Source organism: Bufo gargarizans, chromosome 3 (genome assembly GCF_014858855.1).
Source record: "Bufo gargarizans isolate SCDJY-AF-19 chromosome 3, ASM1485885v1, whole genome shotgun sequence".
NCBI lineage: Eukaryota > Metazoa > Chordata > Amphibia > Anura > Bufonidae > Bufo > Bufo gargarizans.
In genome coordinates, this window is record NC_058082.1 from 475,265,647 (window position 1) to 475,280,077 (window position 14,431).

The 14,431-nt window shown below is 47.0% G+C and overlaps 1 protein-coding gene across 1 annotated transcript in view; it reads right to left on the reverse strand.

The window, feature by feature from the left end:
* Positions 1 to 14,431, reverse strand: part of SPATA22 (spermatogenesis associated 22) — a 62,676-nt gene that overhangs the window by 44,050 nt on the left and 4,195 nt on the right. The gene's annotated exons all lie outside the window — the stretch shown is intronic.

The window sequence follows — 14,431 nt, forward strand, 5'->3', positions numbered from 1 at the left end:
CACTTGTGTAGGCATATTGAGTGGAGAAGTATGTGTGTTAGATAACACTCCTAAGCAAAACGGCAGAACGGCTAGAAGTTACATAAGAAAAAATGGCCACTAGCAGGAAATACGTATTTTGAGCATGGAACGCGTGAGCGTTCTAAATTAAGAAAGTAAGGTAATGGCAAAAAGGAAGTGCGTGCATTCCAAAAATGGAACGCACTAACATGGAAAGTGGACATGTGCGATAAAAATAACATAACCAATAGATATATACATAAATAAAGTAATATAAGGAGGTGGTGATGGTGAGTTCACTAAAAGAGTCCAAGAGGGGCTGGATGTATTTCTGAAGTGTAATAATATTACAGGCTATAGCTACTAGAGAGGGGTCGTTGATCCAGGGAGTTATTCTGATTGCCTGATTGGAGTCGGGAAGGAATTTTTTCCCCCTAAAGTAAAAAAAAAAATTAGCTTCTATCTCACAGTTTTTTTTTGCCTTCCTCTGGATCAACTTGCAGGATAACAGGCCGAACTGCATGGACAGATGTCTTTTTTCGGCCTTATGTACTATGTCACTATAAATACATGCATAGAGTGAATTAGGGTACTTTCACACTAGCGTTAAACTTTTCCGGCATTGAGTTCCGTCCTAGGGGCTCTATACCAGAAAAAAACTGATCAGTTTTATCCTAATGCATTCTGAATGGAAAGCAATCCGTTCAGTATGCATCAGAATGTCTTCAGTTCAGTCCCTCTTACATTTTTTGGATGGAGAAAATACCACAAAATGCTGCTGTTTTCTCTCTGGCCAAAAATACTGATCACTTGCCGGATGACACCAGAGAGACGGATCAGTTTTTCCCGGAGGACACCAGAGAGACGGATCCGGTATTGCAATGCGGAATCCTCTGCCACAAATGTGAAAGTACCCTAAAATGACAATATGTGACAAAATCATAAGAATCTACAGTCAGGTCCATAAATATTGGGACATCGACACAATTCTAACATTTTTGGCTCTATACATGACCACAACCGATTTGAAATGAAACAAACAAGATGTGCTTTACCTGCAGACTGTCAGCTTTAATTTGAGGGTATTTACATCCAAATCAGGTGAACGGTGAAGGAATTACAACAGTTTGCATATGTGCCTCCCACTTGTTAAGGGACCAAAAGTAATGGGACATTAATAATAATCATAAATCAAACTTTCACTTTTTAATAAAGGGTTGCAAATCCTTTGCAGTCAATTGAAGCCTGAAGTCTGGAACGCATAGACATCACCAGACGCTGGGTTTCATCCCTGGTGATGCTCTGCCAGGCTTCTACTGCAACTGTCTTCAGTTCCTGCTTGTTCTTGGGGCATTTTCCCTTCAGTTTTGTGTTCAGCAAGTGAAATGGTCAGGTGATTGACTTGGCCATTGCATAACATTCCACTTCTTTCCCTTAAAAAACTCTTTGGTTGCTTTTGCAGTATGCTTTGGGTCATTGTCCATCTGCCCTGTGAAGCGCCGTCCAATGAGTTCTGAAGCATTTGGCTGAATAGGAGCAGATAATATTGCCCGAAACACTTCAGAATTCATCCTGCTGCTTTTGTCAGCAGTCACATCATCAATAAATACGAGAGAACCAGTTCCACTGGCAGCCATACATGCCCACGCCATGACACTACCACCACCATGCTTCACTGATGAGGTGGAATGCTTAGGATCAGGAGCAGTTCCTTTCCTTCTCCATACTCTTCTCTTCCCATCACTCTGGTACAAGTTGATATTGGTCTCATCCAGGGCTTTTTTTCTGGCGGAACGCACCAAAACGGCGTTCCGCCACCTTTTGACATCGCAGCCTGCCATGCTCCAGCATCGCAGGCTGCGATGTATCAGCGGGGAGGGACTGGGAGGAGGAGCTGGGGGCCGGTGCGTTCACTGTGCTCCGGCCCCGCCGCTCCAGTACAGTTATAAAATGTGTAATTAAATTAATAATGATTCATGCTGCCCCCTCTGTAGTATAACATTCAATATATTGTACTCACAGGGTTACTGTTATCGTAATGCAGGCCGGCCGGGCAGACAAGCGGTAGCGTCACTGACCGACGTCACGTGTCTGCGCCGCCTGCTTCATTCATAAAGTAGGCGGTGCAGGCACGTGACGTCAGTGACCCTGCTGCTCGTCTGCCCGGCCGGCCTGCATTACGATAACAGTAGCCCTGTGAGTAGGATATATTGAATGTTATACTACAGAGGGGGCAGCATGAATCATTATTAATTGAATTACACATTTTATAACTGTACTGGAGCAGCAATGGGGGGTCTGTGGATGACACTTTTATGAGGTGGGGGTGGGGTCTGTGGATGACACTGTCATGGGGTGGGGGGGGGACTGTGGATGGCACTGTTATGGGGTGGGTCTGTGGATGGCACTGTTATGGGGTGGGGGGCCGTCTGTGGATGGCACTGTTATGGGGTGGGGGGGGTCTGTGGATGGCACTGTTATGGGGTGGGGGGGGTCTGTGGATGGCACTGTTATGGGGTGGGGGGGTCTGTGGATGGCACTGTTATAGGATGGGGGGGGTCTGTGGATGGCACTGTTATGGGGTGGGGGGTCTGTGGATGGCACTGTTATGGGGTGGGGGGGGTCTGTGGATGGCACTGTTATAGGATGGGGGATCTGTGGATGCCATCCACAGATCCCCCATAACAGTGCCATCCACAGATCCCCCATAACAGTGCCATCCACAGATCCTCCACCCCATAACAGTGCCATCCCCAGATCCTCCACCCCATAACAGTGCCATCCCCAGATCCCCCATTAACAGTGCCATCCCCATCTGGGGGGTTTCTTTGCTGGGCTGGACTTTTATAGACCCCTAAATTTTACTTGCATCCCTGTTCTCTAAAGGGGCGGTTTTAGGGGGCAGTCCTAGGGGTGGGTAGGGGTGTGGCCAGTGGGGGGGGGGGGGGGTAAGTTCCACCACCTTTTCTTTGAGAAAAAAAGCCCTGGTCTCATCTGTCCATAGGATGTTGTTCCAGAACTGTGAAGGCTTTTTTAGATGTCGTTTTGCAAACTCTAATCTGGCCTTCCTGTTTTTGAGGCTCCCCAATGGTTTACATCTTGTGGTGAACCCTCTGTATTCACTCTGGTGACGTCTTCTCTTGATTGTTGACTTTGACACACATACACCTACCTCCTGGAGAGTGTTCTTGATCTGGCCAACTGTTGTGAAGGGTCTTTTTTTCACCAGGGAAAGAATTCTTCGGTCATCCACCACAGTTGTTTTCCGTGGTCTTCTGGGTCTTTTGGTGTTGCTGAGCTCACCGATGCGTTCCTTCTTTTTAAGAATGTTCCAAACAGTTGTTTTGGCCACGCCTAATGTTTTTGCTATCTCTCTGATGGGTTTGTTTTGCTTTTTCAGCCTAATGATGGCTTGCTTCACTGATAGTGACAGCTCTTTGGATCTCATCTTGAGAGTTGACAGCAACAGATTCCAAATGCAAATAGCACACTTGAAATGAACACTGGACCTTTTATCTGCTCATTGAAATTGGGATAATGAGGGAATAACACACACCTGGCCATGGAGCAGCTGAGAAGCCAATTGTCCCATTACTTTTGGTCCCTTAACAAGTGGGAGGCACATATGCAAACTGTTGTAATTCCTACACCGTTCACCTGATTTGGATGTAAATACCCTCAAATTAAAGCTGACAGTCTGCAATTAAAGCACATCTTGTTCGTTTTATTTCAAATCCATTGTGGTGGTGTATAGAGCCAAAAATTCTACAACTGTGTCGATGTCCCAATATTTATGGACCTGACTGTATGAGTATATATTTTCAAACATAACTGAAACTAATATACTTAGTTAAAATAAAAAAAATCATGAATAATAACATTCATATAATATAATAAATATTATGATTCTAATACCTAATTCCCAATATGCAACATAATAGAAAATTAAACATAATAATTATACACAAATTATTGTACATGATTGGAAAATAATGTCCTGCAATTCCACAATTAACATAAATATCAATGACATGAAAATATTTATTAAAATTGTTTCAATAGTAACTGCAGCAACTAGGACGATAAGAAAAGACACATACATACTGTATATAGGAAGACAAAAATATAGCTATAAAAACAGCAGGAAGGTGCATCTGAATTTCAAAGGTGAAGTCAAATCTTTAGAAGCGTCTAAAAGACTTTTCTGAGGCTTCTAAAGATTTGACCTCACGTTTTTGTTCCCAAGAAAGTAATGTCACAGGCATTTGAAGCGGCACATAAAGCCAATCGGTTAGAACTGTTTAAACCCTAATATAGAACACAGGACAAGAGGGTGCATCATGTTACCAATGCAGTGATCTATATAGATTGTGGAATACACATTGGTACCTCTTGGTCTCCGATTCTAAACTTCGAAACCATGTTGGCCTGCAGCCCAAAATTATAATAGAGCTCCCAATTTACATGCCAAATTGGTGCAGAGCTATTGTCAAAGACCTCCCCAGAAATCAGGGAGACGGAATTGCAGGATATTATTTCCCAATTCGTGTACAATCATTTTTGTATAATTATTATGTTTCAGTTTCTATTATATTGCATATTGGGAATTAGGTATTAGATTCATAATATATTATATGAATGTTATTATTCATGATTTTTATTTTTATTTTAACTAAGTATATTAGTGTCAGTTATGTTTGAGAATATATACTCATAGATTCTTATTATTTTGTCACATATTGTCATTTAATTCACTCTATGCATGTATTTATATTACATGAATTATGGATATACAGTGTATATTGGTTATGTTTAGAGTTGAGCGAACACCTGGATGTTCGGGTTCGAGAAGTTCGGCCGAACATCCCGGAAATGTTCGGGTTCGGGATCCGAACCCGATCCGAACTTCGTCCCGAACCCGAACCCCATTGAAGTCAATGGGGACCCGAACTTTTCGGCACTAAAAAGGCTGTAAAACAGCCCAGGAAAGAGCTAGAGGGCTGCAAAAGGCAGCAACATGTAGGTAAATCCCCTGCAAACAAATGTGGATAGGGAAATGAATTAAAATAAAAATTAAATAAATAAAAATTAACCAAAATCAATTGGAGAGAGGTTCCATAGCAGAGAATCTGGCTTCCCGTCACCCACCACTGGAACAGTCCATTCTCAGATATTTAGGCCCCGGCACCCAGGCAGAGGAGAGAGGTCCCGTAACAGAGAATCTGTCTTCATGTCAGCAGAGAATTAGTCTGCATGTCATAGCAGAGAATGAGGCTTCACGTCAGCCACCACTGCAACAGTCCATTGGCATATATTTAGGCCCAGCACCCAGGCAGAGGAGGGAGGTCCCGTAACAGAGAATCTGTCTTCATGTCAGCAGAGAATTAGTCTGCATGTCATAGCAGAGAATGAGGCTTCACGTCAGCCACCACTGCAACAGTCCATTGGCATATATTTAGGCCCAGCACACACACAGGCAGAGGAGAGAGGTCCCGTAACAGAGAATCTGGCTTCATGTCAGCAGAGAATCAGTCTGCATGTCATAGCAGAGAATGAGGCTTCACGTCAGCCACCACTGCAACAGTCCATTGGCATATATTTAGGCCCAGCACACACACAGGCAGAGGAGAGAGGTCCCGTAACAGAGAATCTGGCTTCATGTCAGCAGAGAATCAGTCTGCATGTCATAGCAGAGAATGAGGCTTCACGTCAGCCACCACTGCAACAGTCCATTGGCATATATTTAGGCCCAGCACACACACAGGCAGAGGAGAGAGGTCCCGTAACAGAGAATCTGGCTTCATGTCAGCAGAGAATCAGTCTGCATGTCATAGCAGAGAATGAGGCTTCACGTCAGCCACCACTGCAACAGTCCATTGGCATATATTTAGGCCCAGCACACACACAGGCAGAGGAGAGAGGTCCCGTAACAGAGAATCTGGCTTCATGTCAGCAGAGAATCAGTCTGCATGTCATAGCAGAGAATGAGGCTTCACGTCAGCCACCACTGCAACAGTCCATTGGCATATATTTAGGCCCAGCACCCAGGCAGAGGAGGGAGGTCCCGTAACAGAGAATCTGTCTTCATGTCAGCAGAGAATTAGTCTGCATGTCATAGCAGAGAATGAGGCTTCACGTCAGCCACCACTGCAACAGTCCATTGGCATATATTTAGGCCCAGCACACACACAGGCAGAGGAGAGAGGTCCCGTAACAGAGAATCTGGCTTCATGTCAGCAGAGAATCAGTCTGCATGTCATAGCAGAGAATGAGGCTTCACGTCAGCCACCACTGCAACAGTCCATTGGCATATATTTAGGCCCAGCACACACACAGGCAGAGGAGAGAGGTCCCGTAACAGAGAATCTGGCTTCATGTCAGCAGAGAATCAGTCTGCATGTCATAGCAGAGAATGAGGCTTCACGTCAGCCACCACTGCAACAGTCCATTGGCATATATTTAGGCCCAGCACCCAGGCAGAGGAGGGAGGTCCCGTAACAGAGAATCTGTCTTCATGTCAGCAGAGAATTAGTCTGCATGTCATAGCAGAGAATGAGGCTTCACGTCAGCCACCACTGCAACAGTCCATTGGCATATATTTAGGCCCAGCACCCAGGCAGAGGAGGGAGGTCCCGTAACAGAGAATCTGTCTTCATGTCAGCAGAGAATTAGTCTGCATGTCATAGCAGAGAATGAGGCTTCACGTCAGCCACCACTGCAACAGTCCATTGGCATATATTTAGGCCCAGCACCCAGGCAGAGGAGAGAGGTCCCGTAACAGACAATCTGGCTTCATGTCAGCAGAGAATCAGTCTTCATATCATAGCAGAGAATCAGGCTTCACGTCACCCACCACTGTAAGAGTCAATTTTCATAAATTTAGGCCCAGAACCCAGGCAGAGGAGAAAGGTCCCGTAACAGACAATCTGGCTTCATGTCAGCAGAGAATCAGTCTTCATATCATAGCAGAGAATCAGGCTTCACGTCACCCACCACTGTAAGAGTCAATTTTCATAAATTTAGGCCCAGAACCCAGGCAGAGGAGAAAGGTCCCGTAACAGACAATCTGGCTTCATGTCAGCAGAGAATCAGTCTTCATATCATAGCAGAGAATCAGGCTTCACGTCACCCACCACTGTAAGAGTCAATTTTCATAAATTTAGGCCCAGAACCCAGGCAGAGGAGAAAGGTCCCGTAACAGACAATCTGGCTTCATGTCAGCAGAGAATCAGTCTTCATATCATAGCAGAGAATCAGGCTTCACGTCACCCACCACTGTAAGAGTCAATTTTCATAAATTTAGGCCCAGAACCCAGGCAGAGGAGAAAGGTCCCGTAACAGACAATCTGGCTTCATGTCAGCAGAGAATCAGTCTTCATATCATAGCAGAGAATCAGGCTTCACGTCACCCACCACTGTAAGAGTCAATTTTCATAAATTTAGGCCCAGAACCCAGGCAGAGGAGAAAGGTCCCGTAACAGACAATCTGGCTTCATGTCAGCAGAGAATCAGTCTTCATATCATAGCAGAGAATCAGGCTTCACGTCACCCACCACTGTAAGAGTCAATTTTCATAAATTTAGGCCCAGAACCCAGGCAGAGGAGAAAGGTCCCGTAACAGACAATCTGGCTTCATGTCAGCAGAGAATCAGTCTTCATATCATAGCAGAGAATCAGGCTTCACGTCACCCACCACTGTAAGAGTCAATTTTCATAAATTTAGGCCCAGAACCCAGGTAGAGGAGAAAGGTCCCGTAACAGACAATCTGGCTTCATGACAGCAGAGAATCAGTCTGCATGTCATAGCAGAGAATCAGGCTTCACGTCAGCCACCACTGCAACAGTCCATTGTCATAAATTTAGGCCCAGCACCCAGGCAGAGGAGAGAGGTCCCGTAACAGACAATCTGGCTTCATGTCAGCAGAGAATTAGTCTGCATGTCATAGCAGAGAATCAGGCTTCATGTCAGCCACCACTGCAACAGTCCATTGGCATATATTTAGGCCTAGCACACAGGCAGAGGAGAGGTTCATTCAACTTTGGGTAGCATCGCAATATAATGGTAAAATGAAAATAAAAATAGGATTGAATGAGGAAGTGCCCTGGAGTCCAATAATATATGGTTATGGGGAGGTAGTTAATGTCTAATCTGGACAAGGGACGGACAGGTCCTGTGGGATCCATGCCTGGTTCATTTTTATGAACGTCAGCTTGTCCACATTGGCTGTAGACAGGCGGCTGCGTTTGTCTGTAATGACGCCCCCTGCCGTGCTGAATACACGTTCAGACAAAACGCTGGCTGCCGGGCAGGCCAGCACCTCCAAGGCATAAAAGGCTAGCTCTGGCCACGTGGACAATTTAGAGACCCAGAAGTTGAATGGGGCCGAACCATCAGTCAGTACGTGGAGGGGTGTGCACACGTACTGTTCCACCATGTTAGTAAAATGTTGCCTCCTGCTAACACGTTGCGTATCAGGTGGTGGTGCAGTTAGCTGTGGCGTGTTGACAAAAGTTTTCCACATCTCTGCCATGCTAACCCTGCCCTCAGAGGAGCTGGCCGTGACACAGCTGCCTTGGCGACCTCTTGCTCCTCCTCTGCCTTGGCCTTGGGCTTCCACTTGTTCCCCTGTGACATTTGGGAATGCTCTCAGTAGCGCGTCTACCAACGTGCGCTTGTACTCGCGCATCTTCCTATCACGCTCCAGTGCAGGAAGTAAGGTGGGCACATTGTCTTTGTAGCGTGGATCCAGCAGGGTGGCAACCCAGTAGTCCGCACAGGTTAAAATGTGGGCAACTCTGCTGTCGTTGCGCAGGCACTGCAGCATGTAGTCGCTCATGTGTGCCAGGCTGCCCAGGGGTAAGGACAAGCTGTCCTCTGTGGGAGGCGTATCGTCATCGTCCTGCCTTTCCCCCCAGCCACGCACCAGTGATGGACCCGAGCTGCGTTGGGTGCCACCCCGCTGTGACCATGCTTCATCCTCATCCTCCTCCACCTCCTCCTCATCCTCGTCCTCCTCGTCCTCCAGTAGTGGGCCCTGGCTGGCCACATTTGTACCTGGCCTCTGCTGTTGCAAAAAACCTCCCTCTGAGTCACTTCGAAGAGACTGGCCTGAAAGTGCTAAAAATGACCCCTCTTCCTCATCCTCCTCCTCCTCCTCCTGGGCCACCTCCTGTTCCATCATCGCCCTAAGTGTTTTCTCAAGGAGACATAGAAGTGGTATTGTAACGCTGATAACGGTGTCATCGCCACTGGCCATGTTGGTGGAGTACTCGAAACAGCGCAACAGGGCACACAGGTCTCGCATGGAGGCCCAGTCATTGGTGGTGAAGTGGTGCTGTTCTGTAGTGCGACTGACCCGTGCGTGCTGCAGCTGAAACTCCACTATGGCCTGCTGCTGCTCGCACAGTCTGTCCAGCATGTGCAAGGTGGAGTTCCACCTGGTGGGCACGTCGCATATGAGGCGGTGAGCGGGAAGGCCGAAGTTACGCTGTAGCGCAGACAGGCGAGCAGCAGCAGGATGTGAACGCCGGAAGCGCGAACAGACGGCCCGCACTTTATGCAGCAGCTCTGACATGTCGGGGTAGTTGTGAATGAACTTCTGCACCACCAAATTCAGCACATGCGCCAAGCAAGGGATGTGCGTCAAATTGGCTAGTCCCAGAGCTGCAACGAGATTTCGCCCATTATCACACACCACCAGGCCGGGCTTGAGGCTCACCGGCAGCAACCACTCGTCGGTCTGTTGTTCTATACCCCGCCACAACTCCTGTGCGGTGTGGGGCCTGTCCCCCAAACATATGAGTTTCAGAATGGCCTGCTGACGTTTACCCCGGGCTGTGCTGAAGTTGGTGGTGAAGGTGTGTGGCTGACTGGATGAGCAGGTGGAAGAAGAGGAGGAGGAAGCCGAGAAGGAGGAGGTGGCAACAGGAGGCAAAGAATGTTGCCCTGCGATCCTTGGCGGCGGAAGGACGTGCGCCAAACAGCTCTCCGCCTGGGGCCCAGCTGCCACTACATTTACCCAGTGTGCAGTTAGGGAGATATAGCGTCCCTGGCCGTGCTTACTGGTCCACGTATCTGTGGTTAGGTGGACCTTGCTACAGATGGCGTTGCGCAGTGCACACTTGATTTTATCGGATACTTGGTTGTGCAGGGAAGGCACGGCTCTCTTGGAGAAGTAGTGCCGGCTGGGAACAACATACTGTGGGACAGCAAGCGACATGAGCTGTTTGAAGCTGTCTGTGTCCACCAGCCTAAATGACAGCATTTCATAGGCCAGTAGTTTAGAAATGCTGGCATTCAGGGCCAGGGATCGAGGGTGGCTAGGTGGGAATTTACGCTTTCTATCAAATGTTTGTGAGATGGAGAGCTGAACGCTGGCGTGTGACATGGTTGAGACGCTTGGTGACGGAGGTGGTGGTGGTGGTGTTGGTGGTACATCCCCTGTTTGCTGGGCGGCAGGTGCCAACGTTCCTCCAGAGGCGGAGGAAGAGGCCGAGGCGGCAGCAGCAGAATAGGCCGAGGCGGCAGCAGCAGAAGAGGTAGCAGGGGGAGCCTGAGTGACTTCCTTGGTTTTAAGGTGTTTACTCCACTGCAGTTCATGCTTTGCATGCAGGTGCCTGGTCATGCAGGTTGTGCTCAGGTTCAGAACGTTAATGCCTCGCTTCAGGCTCTGATGGCACAGCGTGCAAACCACTCGGGTCTTGTCGTCAGCACATTGTTTGAAGAAGTGCCATGCCAGGGAACTCCTTGAAGCTGCCTTTGGGGTGCTCGGTCCCAGATGGCGGCGGTCAGTAGCAGGCGGAGTCTCTTGGCGGCGGGTGTTCTGCTTTTGCCCACTGCTCCCTCTTTTGCTACGCTGTTGGCTCGGTCTCACCACTGCCTCTTCCTCCGAACTGTGAAAGTCAGTGGCACGACCTTCATTCCATGTGGGGTCTAGGACCTCATCGTCCCCTGCATCGTCTTCCACCCAGTCTTGATCCCTGACCTCCTGTTCAGTCTGCACACTGCAGAAAGACGCAGCAGTTGGCACCTGTGTTTCGTCATCATCAGAGACATGCTGAGGTGGTATTCCCATGTCCTCATCATCAGGAAACATAAGTGGTTGTGCGTCAGTGCATTCTATGTCTTTCACCGCTGGGGAAGGGCTAGGTGGATGCCCTTGGGAAACCCTGCCAGCGGAGTCTTCAAACAGCATAAGAGACTGCTGCATAACTTGAGGCTGAGACAGTTTCCCTGGTATGCATGGGGGTGATGTGACAGACTGATGGGGTTGGTTTTCAGGCGCCATCTGTGCGCTTTCTGCAGAAGACTGGGTGGGAGATAATGTGAACGTGCTGGATCCACTGTCGGCCACCCAATTGACTAATGCCTGTACCTGCTCAGGCCTTACCATCCTTAGAACGGCATTGGGCCCCACCATATATCGCTGTAAATTCTGGCGGCTACTGGGACCTGAAGTAGTTGGTACACTAGGACGTGTGGATGTGGCAGAACGGCCACGTCCTCTCCCAGCACCAGAGGGTCCACTAACACCACCACGACCATGTCCACGTCCGCGTCCCTTACTAGATGTTTTTCTCATTGTTATGGTTCACCACAACAACAAATATATTATTTGGCCCAATGTATTGTATTCAAATTCAGCGGGATATAAATTTGAGGCCTAGTATTTAGGCGCTGGGTGACCGGTATGGATTTAGTGACAGAATTAGACTTGGAAATGCACAGAAGCGTGTGTGTGTGAAGTTATTCTGAATGACCCAATGTGCACCTTGAATATTATATACCCTTTTAGGGATAGATTTCAAATAGCTCTGATATAGCAGAAACCACTAAATTATGAAATTGCTAAATTGGGAATTGTACTTCAACCCAGAACAAAAAATGTGCTTTGACGGACACTAAATATCTTGCCCAGCAACAACAGTACAACGGTGGGTAACGAGAGATTTAGAGGGAATTAAATTTGAGGCCTAGTATTTAGGCGCTGGGTGACAGGTATGGGTTTAGTGACAGAATTAGACTTGGAAATACACAGTAGCGGGTGTGTGTGAAGTTATTCTGAATGACCCTATGTGCACCTTCAATATTATATACCCTTTTAGGGATAGATTTCAAATAGCTCTGATATAGCAGAAACCACTAAATTATGAAATTGCTAAATTGGGAATTGTACTTCAACCCAGAACAAAAAATGTGCTTTGACGGACACTAAATATCTTGCCCAGCAACAACAGTACACCGGTGGGTAACGAGAGATTTAGAGGGAATTAAATTTGAGGCCTAGTATTTAGGCGCTGGGTCACCGGTATGGATTTAGTGACAGAATTAGACTTGGAAATACACAGTAGCGGGTGTGTGTGAAGTTATTCTGAATGACCCTATGTGCACCTTCAATATTATATACCCTTTTTGGGATAGATTTCAAATAGCTCTGATATAGCAGGAACCACTAAATTATGAAATTGCTAAATTGGGAATTGTACTTCAACCCAGAACAAAAAATGTGCTTTGACGGGCACTAAATAACTTTCCCAGCTACAACAGGACAACGGTAACGAGAGATTTAGAGGGATTTAAATTTGAGGCCTAGTATTTAGGCGCTGGGTGACAGGTATGGGTTTAGTGACAGAATTAGACTTGGAAATACACAGTAGCGGGTGTGTGTGAAGTTATTCTGAATGACCCTATGTGCACCTTCAATATTATATACCCTTTTTGGGATAGATTTCAAATAGCTCTGATATAGCAGAAACCACTAAATTATGAAATTGCTAAATTGGGAATTGTACTTCAACCCAGAACAAAAAATGTGCTTTGACGGACACTAAATATCTTGCCCAGCAACAACAGTACAGCGGTGGGTAACGAGAGATTTAGAGGGAATTAAATTTGAGGCCTAGTATTTAGGCGCTGGGTCACCGGTATGGATTTAGTGACAGAATTAGACTTGGAAATACACAGTAGCGGGTGTGTGTGAAGTTACTCTGAATGACCCTATGTGCACCTTCAATATTATATACCCTTTTTGGGATAGATTTCAAAGAGCTCTGATATAGCAGGAACCACTAAATTATGAAATTGCTAAATTGGGAATTGTATTTCAACCCAGAACAAGAAATGTGCTTGAACGGACACTAAATAACTCGCCCAGCTACAGCACTAGGGACAGATTTAGCTGGATATAAATTTGAGGCCTAGTATTTAGGCGCTGGGTGACCGGTATGGATTTAGTGACAGAATTAGACTGGGATATGGCCAAAAAATGAACAGACTATTGCTGGTTAAATGCACTTGGTGTGACAGCTTCACCCTGATGTAGGCTTTAGCCAAAAAACAACCACACCATTGAGGGTTAAATGCACTTGGTGACAGGCGCAGCTTGCCCCTGATTTTGTATATGGCCAAAAAATGAACAGACTATTGCTGGTTAAATGCACTTGGTGTGACAGCTTCACCCTGATGTAGGCTTTAGCCAAAAAACAACCACACCATTGAGGGTTAAATGCACTTGGTGACAGGCGCAGCTTGCCCCTGATTTTGTATATGGCCAAAAAATGAACAGACTATTGCTGGTTAAATGCACTTGGTGTGACAGCTTCACCCTGATGTAGGCTTTAGCCAAAAAACAACCACACCATTGAGGGTTAAATGCACTTGGTGACAGGCGCAGCTTGCCCCTGATTTTGTATATGGCCAAAAAATGAACAGACTATTGCTGGTTAAATGCACTTGGTGTCACAGCTTCACCCTGATGTAGGCTTTAGCCAAAAAACAACCACACCATTGAGGGTTAAATGCACTTGGTCGCAGCTTGTGCTGGCGCACCACAAGACACAAAATGGCCGCCGATCACCCCAGAAAAATGAGACTGACAAACGGTCTGTGCAGCCTAAAAACAGTGAGCAATTGAGGATCAGCAGCTCAATGATCCACAGCTGCAGATCGATCAGTTAATCAAGTCCTTTGGAGGAGTTAATCTGCCTAATCTCGCCCTACTGTCGCAGCCGCAACCTCTCCCTACGCTAATCAGAGCAGAGTGACGGGCGGCGCTATGTGACTCCAGCTTAAATAGAGGCTGGGTCACATGGTGCTCTGGCCAATCACAGCCATGCCAATAGTAGGCATGGCTGTGATGGCCTCTTGGGGCAAGTAGTATGACGCTTGTTGATTGGCTGCTTTGCAGCCTTTCAAAAAGCGCCAAGAAAGCGTCACAAAAGCGCGAAGAAAGCGACGAACACCGAACCCGAACCCGGACTTTTACGAAAATGTCCGGGTTCGGGTCCGTGTCACGGACACCCCAAAATTCGGTACGAACCCGAACTATACAGTTCGAGTTCGCTCATCCCTAGTTATGTTATATGTTGGACTTGGTGTGCTGCTTGTCTGTGTCTGGTATTATTGATACCGGCACATCCTTTATTGGATACA